The sequence below is a fragment of the Amblyomma maculatum genome, chromosome 4, assembly GCF_055883805.1.
Source record: "Amblyomma maculatum isolate TAMU_Amacu chromosome 4, ASM5588380v1, whole genome shotgun sequence".
NCBI classification, from domain to species: Eukaryota; Metazoa; Arthropoda; class Arachnida; order Ixodida; family Ixodidae; genus Amblyomma; species Amblyomma maculatum.
Window position 1 is genome coordinate 53576297 of NC_139347.1, and position 9991 is coordinate 53586287.

A 9991-nucleotide genomic window follows, 5' to 3' on the forward strand; every position below is an offset into this window, starting at 1 on the left:
CCTGCTACTGGCTCTAGCTGAGCCACCTCCGCTGCCTCGTGTGGCTGATCTTGGCCCTAATGGTATAGTGCCTAGAAAATATATTCTAGGCACCGCTTGCGGCGGTGGCTGGCCTGCCACTGAATTTTTATCTGTTGTGGGCCGTCATTGCACCCGCCACCGCTTCGGGGGTGGTGGACGACGGCTGTTGTTGCGGCGCGCGTCTTTCTCTCCCTCTTCTTTTTCTCTCTTGTCTATTTTTTCTTCTGTCCGCACGAGGCAGCGGAGGTGGCTCAGCTACAGAGCCAGTAGCAGGCCGGACGGCTGTTGCGGCGCGCGTCTTTATCCCTCTCTTCTTTTTCTTTCTTCTCTACTTTCTCTCCTGTCCGCACGAGGCCGCCGTGGTGGTGCAGTGGTAAGACGCCCGACTACTGTGCCGTAGTACCCGGGTTCGAACCCGACTTCGGCGGCTGCGTTTCGATGGAGACGAAACGAAGTGGCGTCCGTGTGCTGTGCAATAGAGAGTTTTAGTTCCACGTACGTGGGAGCTTCACGTACGTGAAGCGCCTACGTGTGACCAGTGCGCATGCGCAGAACGTGAAGAGTCCGCGGGAGTTTCACGGACGTATAGGGTGTTGAATATTTGGGGGCTGGGATTTAAAAAATTCCTTTGCAAAATCTACTGCCCCATTCGAGCTGAAATAACGTTCACAAAGTAGCAAAATATCGTCTACGTTATCTGATAAGTGATTCAACATCGGTACGTGCCTAGATTTTCCGAAATCGAGGAAAAACTGCTCTCGGCGGCGTGCACAATTTTCGCAGAAGAGAGTCGAAAAGCTATTTTGACATGATGCGTCATCTGTCGGGCAGCGAGGCAAGCGCGCCAACGGCCGGGATGGAGCTTGTCTCACTGCTCGACAGATGACGTATCATGTCAAAATAGCTTTTCGACTCTCTTCTGCGAAAATTGTGCACGCCGCCGAGAGCAGTTTTTCCTCGATTTCGGAAAATCTAGGCAAGTACCAATGTTGAATCACTTATCAGATAACGTAGACGATATTTTGCTACTTTGTGAACGTTATTTCAGCTGGAATGGGGTAGTAGATTTTGCATAGGAATTTTTTAAATTCCAGCCCCCAAATATTCAAGACCCTGTACGTGAGATTCGGATTTTCACGTTGGCGTCTTCACGTTGCTGGCGTACGTAGAGTTGACAACATGGCGACGCCCTGCCCGCCCGCTTCACAGCAATAATAGCTTCGCCGCTAATTCCTCGGCGCGATATCGTGTTCTAAACTGTTGTATTCGCTTTAAGCCTACCCAATCTTACCCTCGCGCAAAGTTTCAAGTGACAAATAGCCTTTATTTTTTAGATAGAAGGACGATTTTTCAGCTGTTAAGCCTGACGCAGAAGCGTTTGTCGTCGTCATAGCAACGATCTCGCGAGGTCACGCCTGACCAGAGTTGAGCGAGAAGTGGCTAGAGTGCCAGATGCAAGCCGGCAGCCAACCAGAGCCAATCCATTGTAGGGGGAAGGTGTAGGCACTATAGTTGTAAGCATGAGTTCTGTTGGTTCTGTTGCCCAGCGAATTCGCTTTTCCAAAAGCGACGATCTGGATATGCTTCGCGACGTGAGGGAATGCAATCCATTCGAAGTCTGCATGCGAGACGCTGTGCGGTGGACGCATATAGGTATGCGTCTTGCTAATTGTTCACTGTAGAGCAACGACGTTGAGAACAGCAATTTCCAATTCGACCGACTCTTGGCTACGGCCGCAGCGTGGCTCGGCTCAAGGCAGCTCGACTAAACAAAATTAGTTTGGTTCATCTTTACTAGATGGCGCGGCATAACATGTACGCATAAAGCCCCTCAATAAACTAAAAGTAGCGCCATCTCCTCTCTCCTCCTCCGGCGGCGCCGCTCCTCCTCTCGCATTTCGACCGTGGCTCCACCTACGGGGTGCGCGACTAGCGCGCGCTCTCCGGAGCAGGCGCCGGTCACAGCCGTCTCGATCAGCGCCGCGCGCGCGCCGATCGAGGCGGCTGTGCGCTGGGTCTCACCAGAGCCTTGCATTTTGTCGCAATGTGTTCAGGTTAAAATATTACTCACTGCTGAAACATAATTACCGAATGTTGACAGGGATTTCCCGCCAGAATAGTTTCAGCTGTGAGTGTCATACGTACACCACATATACGTGATTTCGGCGTTGGTTCAACTCGCCGTCATCTCCGTGTGTCCGTAGTTCGTCACATTTGGCCACTCAGCGGCATGCTTTATAAAATTTGTAACTAGGCGGCGGACAGGAACACTTTTGGAACCGTCTGTGTATGGTTTCTTCGCAGCGTTGACTGGATTGCGAGCTGCCGGTAAACTTGAGAAGTGTGGCAGCAGCTGTTTTCCATGTATTTTCATCTTCAGCTGCAGATCAAATTAACTATAGGCGGCGGAAGCTGCAGTCTGTGTGGAGTCTTTGCAGCTTTGATTGACTTGGGAGCTACCGGTAAACTTGGGGAGGGAGGTAGCAGTTATTTTTTTTTATATTTGGTGTTGAGACGGTGCCGTGTTCAGCTGCCATGGTGTGTCACCATACGTACACGATTTTGGCGTCGATTTAACTCGCCTTCACCTCCTTGAGTTCGTCAGCCGTTGACAAAAGTGTGCAACATGAATGAAAAAAAAATTAACTAGGCTGCGGAAGCCGCAGTCTGTGTGGTTTCTTTGCAGGTTGGACTGAATTGTAAACTACCGTGAAACTTGAGAAGCGTGGTAGCAGTTTTTTTTATATTTTGCGCTGAAACGGTTCCGTTTTCAACTGTCAGTGCGTGACACCATTTGTACGCGATGTCTGCGTTGGTTGAACTCGCCTTTACCACCGTACTTCTATCAGCCGCCGGCCAAAGAGCGCAACATGCTTGAAAAAAAAATTAAATAGCCAGCGGGAACGATTTAGTAGCAGTCCGCGTGGCAGGAAAACACACGGCGATATGTGCCGCGCGCGCGCCGTCCGCCCCGCTGGAAAGGAGGAAGCTGCACGCCCAGCAAAAAAAAAAGCGCGCGCGCGCACGTGACGGCGCTCGGCCAATGAGAGGGTCGAACGACGAAGGAGAGCGCAGGAGAGGAGGCGGGCGGCAAACTTCACATGTTGGCGCTACTTTTAGTTCATTGAGGGGCTTTATGTACGCACAGTTTTTCGAGGCTTGTATGAAAGGTCCATACATTTTGCTTCACGTACACCACGTACGTGAAACTAAAAGTAGTCCTGGCGAAATGCGCGCAGCGCACGTAGACTTCTCACGTTTGCGTACGTAACTCTGTACGCACGTGAAACTAAAACTGTCTCACGTTCACGGCCGGTCTCGAGGGAGAGCGCGTTTCTCAGCGCGCTCTCTCCCTCGAGACCGGCCGTGGCACGTTAAAGATCCCCAGGTGGTCGAAATTACTCCGTAGCCCTCCGCTACGGTTCCTCTTTCTCTCTTTCCACCTTCACTCCCACCTTCATCCCTTCCCTTCCCTTACGGCGCGGTTGCGGTGTCCACAGCAAACAAGTGAGACAGTTACCGCGCCTTTCCTTCCTATAGCTAGTAGCAGGCCCGTTCATTTTCTTTTCCATCTTCATACAGCCAGTAGTAGGCCCGCTCATTTTCTTTTCTTTCTTCTTACAGCCACAACAATAACAGAAGAGTTTGATTAATAATAAGGGAAATGCACGGTAACTGTCTCGCTTGTTTTCTGTAAACACCTCAACCGCGCCGTAAGGGGAAGGGAACAAGGTGGGAGTGAAAGTGGAAAGAAGAGGAGCCGTAGTGGAAAGCTACGGAGTAATTTCGACCACCTGGGGATCTTTAACGAGCGCTGACATCGGAGAAAATAGAGAAGAAAGAAAAAGAAGAGTGAGAGAAAGGCGCGCCGCAACAGCCATCGTCCACCACCGAAGCGCTGGCGGGTGCTATGACAGCCTACAACAGATAAAACTCGGTGGCAGGCTAGCGCCCGCTGCAAGCGGCGCTGACCTACCTGTCCCAGCCCCATCAGTGCCAGGATCAGCCAACGATCTTAGATGTCAGCGCATGTTAAAGAAGGCCCCCAGGTGGCCGAAATTACCATACCATCACGGGACATTTTTCACTCTCTCCGCTTTCGCTCCCACCTTCCTCCCTTCCCTCAACTTTGACAGATACTGGGCCTTTCCTTTGTTATAAACAAATTTACGAGAAAAAAATGAAAACATGATCTGGTTAGGAGTAGGTGTCCACCCAAAAGTATAAGGCGCTTTCCTTTACCCAAAACCGGCCGCCGGACGCGAAACGGAGAGGCGCCCGGGAGAGCTGCTCCTGGCCCTACGGGACTGGGACTGGTAGGCCACAGCCGCTTGCGGTGGGGGCTAGCCTGTCACTATTTTCTTTCACCTCTAGATAGATAGTTTCGGTAAGCCGCTGGTAATAAAAGGTTCCAATTTTCAAGATACCATCTATTAGAAAGTATTCGGACACGTGTTCATAAGATGATACGCAATGAATGAATCTTAAACCTTTCTTTTGCATCAGATATAACTTATTAAGGTTAGATTTTGAAGTAACACCCCAGACAAGTAAACAATAAGTTAACCGGGAACGAATTAAGGCAAAATATAGCTGGCGTTTTAGGCTCTTAGGAAGGCAAGCTTGAATCCTGTTTAGCAACCCCAACATTTGAGCAATACTACTTTTTACTGCATTCACATGGTCGGACCAGCGAAGGTTGTCCTATAAATTTATGCTCGGATACTTTTTCTGATGTCTGCAGGTTAAATTTCAGGGTATGCGGAAGATTGATCCGCTCTTATTTCTGGGACCAAATACGATATATATATATATATATATATATATATTTTCACATTTAAATTAAGTTGATTAGCATGAAGCCATTGAGACAGATTCTGAAGCCACAAATTAACAGTTGCGCAAAGAGATGTTAAGTCACTAGAAGAAAAGAAAACATTTGTATCATCCGCATAGAGAATAATATCTTGTGTATTGGAAAGTGAGACTATGTGGTTTATATATAAGAGAAAAATTACAGGACCTAGAATGGAGCCTTGCGGGACACCGAGTTGTATGGATCTGGTGTCTGAGACGATATTGTTTATTGTGACATATTGCTTACGATCTGATAAATAACTGCGTACCAATTTCAGCGGAAGGCCTCTTATGCCATAACGAGGTAATTTGGTGAATAAAATGTCGTGCTTTATGGAATCAAATGCTTTTCTTAAAGTCTAAAAATTTACCTATAGTGTATAATTGTTGCTCAATATTGTTACTTAGCTGTATTCGCTGTTCGCGATGAGGATGAAGAAGTGCAACAGACTCCGAGAAGACGACGACGCTGAGTGTTGTGAAATCAGTGCCCTCATCAACATTTCCTTCTCTATTTCCTAGCATTTATTTTTTTTATTTTTGCGATGTAGTTATACATCTCAAAATCTAATATCTCTGCACCCCAATTCTTGGCCGACCCCCCTGTGTGGGTATGTGCCATCACATTAGAGGAGAACAACAACAACAACAACAAGTTGTGCGGACAACTTTGGGACTGTAAATCTTCCACGTAACATCTCTTGGTGGAGGTGAATCTATTCGATCCCCTGTCACAAGCTGGATCTCCGCAGCGGCCGCCACATCGGAACCACCACAATGATTACAGACGCCTCTACCTCTACAGCCGCCGCACCTGCTGTTGTAATGGCACACCCCCGTGACCCCGGAACCTTCTGCGGGACCGACGACGTCGACGTCGACGACTGGCTAGCCCTATACGAGCGCGTGAGCAAGCACAACAGGTGGGATGCCACACTCATGCTCGCAAATGTAATATTTTACTTGGCTGGGACCGCGCGGGAGTGGTTTGAAACCCACGAAGACGAGCTAACATCTTGGGATATTCGCAAACAGAAGCTCCACGACCTATTCGGAAAGCCTATTGGCCGCCACATTGCCGCCAAAAAAGCGCTCGCCTCTCGCTCCCAAACGTCTACGGAGTCTTATCTCACTTACATCCAAGACGTCCTGTCTCTATGCCGCAAAGTCGACCAAGGCATGCCTGAGGAGGATAAAGTCGGCCATATAGTAAAAGGCATTGTCGACGATGCCTTCAACCTCCTATTGGGCAGGGATTGCTCCACCGTGGAGTCTGTGCTGCAGGTGTGCCGACGTTTCGAGCAGGCGAAACAGAGGCGCATATCTCACCGTTTCGACCGGTGAGACCCTCATCAACGTTAGTTGTGCGGACAGCTTTAGGACTGTAAATCTTCCACGTAACAATATTATTGACAATTTTATCTCTGACTTTTAGCAGTGCAGACTGAGTGGATTAACCTTTCTGGAATCCATATTGGCACTCAGATAGTAAGCTGTGATTATTCAGATGATTAATTAATCTAGTGTTAATAGCTTTCTCTACTACCTTTGAGAACAGTGGCGAAATTACCTATAATTACCTATATCATTCAGAGCTCCTCCTTTGTGTAAAACAGAGACTTTTGCTATTTTCATTTTGTCAGGAAAAACACTTGTCGCAAACACCAGATTAATTAATCGGCACAGCACAACGCATATCAGATCTGCTAAACCCTTGATTGGTGGTGCACTGATCCCGTCAATGCGAGACGTGGAACTATTCTTAATATCGCTAATTATGCTGACAATTTCCGCGGAAGTAACAGGTTTTAAGAACATGGTGATCTGAATGCTATGTTTAATATATGTATAGCTTGAAGAGAGGATGTTGAATTTGTGGCACCAAAATCTAGGAAATGGTGATTAAACTCATTTGCAAGGCATTCGCCATTGAAAAATTGCTCACCTAACTTCATTTCATTAGGTAAATAATTAGCGGGTTGTCTCAACAAGCTCTTTATTGTGCGCCATGTTTTTTGCTAATCAAAGTTAATACTGGTAAATTTATCAGTGTAGCAGCGCGTACGAGACTTCTTTAAATCGGCCCCTAACTTATTTCTCAATTTCTTAAACCTTTTTAATATCCCTATATCTCTATGTGACCGAAGCGTGGCCTTGTGGTAGAGCATCCGCCTCGTGTTCGGCAGGTACCAGGTTCGATCCCCGGTGCCGCCGGGTACCCACCGGCTTTTCAATGGTACAAGCTTTCCCCCGGCCTGGTGCTCGGCTCTTTGGGCAGAAATGTCCCTCCAATTCCCTGATCAGTGGTTAAACATCTGATTGCACCAAATGACCCGTATTTTTGCCTCTGTACCAGGATTGCCTTAATTCAAGGAAAAAAAGGAAAAAGAGGATGCAGTTGTGTGTAGAGGAACATCTGTACTGAAAAATTAGTCTGTGGTGAAATTAAAGCTTCTCTTGTGTGCAAACAACTCCTTGAGATGCACAATTTCCGCGATAGGCAGCATGGAGGCCTGCAATGCAGTCTTAAAATACACTGCATACGGTTCTATATGTTGCGTATAGCTTCTATAGACACAGATCTCGGCATCTCCGCCAGAAACCGACACGGACACGCTGTATTTTGTTCATGTTTAATAGAACAACCGGGAAATCTGGACAGCAAACAAGCGCCCATGATAACACATTGCATCATATGACAAATGAGTCCCTTCAGCATGTACCTAAATTACATGAATACTGCAACATTCTCAGGTGTACGCACTCTACAGGATAAGTACAGTGAGTTCGCTTCAGTTTACATGGCACTGACATAGCACGCACTTACATAGCATAACAAGCAACCTGGAGGAACCGACAAGTTTATCGTTAACAGAAACGAGGCGCTTCAGCTGCAGTGGTCATGAGGTAGGTAACGTTGTGCAGGCGGTGCCGCAGCGTACTATATTCATGCAAAATTGTAATTATCAGCTCACGCACAGCAGCATTGGTTAGAAGCTAAACAGAACAAACCAAGACTGAACCGGCGAAAGCGTGGTCACTCCAGTTAACTGTCGAGGTAAGGCCGCTGTGCATCACACCGGCACACATTCGAGTAGAAGCTATGCCTCGTCTTTTATTAAGCCTAAAAGGTCACGGCGTCTCGCTGCAGTCGGCTGTAACATTTCACAATATTCTGCGGAGACGTTCGGTGCGAAGTGGTACATACGTCAATGAAGGAGATCTGTACGTCTGGCTATGTTCCTGTTTTCAGCGCTGTGCAGATGTCTCAAGTAGATTCTTATTAAAGAATGGGGCCTCATTAAGTCGCCACAGTTAACTGAGAGCATTCGCAAAGTCCACTTACGCGTAGTGACGTGTGCTGAAAACACGTCAGCGCCTTTGCTTAGCGTCCCAGTTTGCAAAGTGGTGCGTTAGCGTCGCAAATATTGATGTTTGCACGAGGAGAGCCTCGGAGGCATTAAGTACCGATCGCTAATTAAGTACGATAAAATCTATCGATGCCATTAAAAATTGGAATCAGAACACTCTAACTACTCCTTTTTTTGTTAATCGCACCGTTTCCTCTGTGAACATTCGATATCGTTCTGGGCCGTGTTGTTGCTGAATCTTCATGGCCACCTAATGCCACCAGGAGCTAATTTCCGAGCTGTTCATTCTGAGAGCACTACGCGCAATTCCTCTCCTAAACTTTCAAAGCGCCTTCAACATCGACCTTTCATCCGCGTTTATTGTATTTTTTTTGTTTAAGTTGTTTTTTGTTTGGAGAAATAAAGGTGCAGTATTGGTCTCACTTTTGATGGACACCTGCACTTCATTAGGTCAAGGTCTTTTGGATCCAGCGCGGCGAAATTCGAAGTTGCACCCCAAGTAACAAATCTTACGCTCTAAAAGGGAGGGGGGGGGGGGGGGGGAATTCAATCGAACTTTCATTGGCAGAAAATTTCTCACTTCTCATAAATGCATAAATTCATAACTTCCACCATAAATGCCATTCAGCAACCCGCAAGTCCGTTCCGAAGGGAAGCAACTATGGGCCAAAATTTAGGGTTGTTTTATTTTTATGTGCCTATTTTTCAAATCTATAATGCCTTTTGACAAAAACCTGGAAAACTGGTAGACCCTTTCTGCGTTGTTGCCCTTTGTGCAAGGAACTCTATGCATTTTTATCGAGCCTAAGACTGCTAACGCTATGGTGATCACCGCCCCCATAGCTTTCATTCTTTCATGTAAAAGAAGAAGAGACTTAGGCAGGTACCCAAAAGAAACGAAGCGTGCGTACTGACGACTCGCTAATTCGTCGTGTGTAGCGATCGCCAACTGCAAACTCGGAGCTTGATACGGTTCTGACACGTCAGTAGTTCGGTATAGATGCGTAGGTAAGAGTAATATCGCGAGAGGGGAGAAAGCATTGCATACAGTGACTGGTACATGTTATTTCTTTCCATCGTGTGAGCTGATTTTCAAGACGATTGCAATGTCTTCGCCAGAACCTGCGCCTAAATCTAACACCGAGGAGGCCATCGCGCACCCTAACCAGCTAGAAACCTATATAACAGAACTGGTTGCTGATGGGATGTCTGCACAGTGAAATGCTGCTGTACCAGATGAACCTAGGTACTGAGACGCGCTATGTTGGAGTGTTAGATTTAGCATACCGTGATCCGCGATCCGCTACCGTGACTCTCTACCGCTCGTGGGCGGGGTGCACAAGCTGATTGGTTCCGATGCGGCAGGTCTATGTGCCGAGATCAAGAATGTGGCGCCATCTATTGACATCAAAGTGATCTGGGCATGCGCAGTGGAACGCGCGGTGGCGGATCACGGTAGCGGATCGCGGATCAAGGTAAGCTAAATCTCTCTATTAGCAGCTAACAGCGGAAGCAGAACTGGACTCAAGACCACAAGGTGGACAGTACAGGTTGTGTCCGAAATAAATAACACATTATTCACACGCAGGAATACACAGGACTGCAGTCAGAAGAAGAAGGTGAAGGGGCAAAGAAGGGGATACGTTGTAGGAATATGAGTATTAGTAGCCTGTGTTCTCGTGTCTTGTTATATTAACGCTGTAAGCACTCAGTGGCGGAACCAAGACTGCACAGGACTGCCT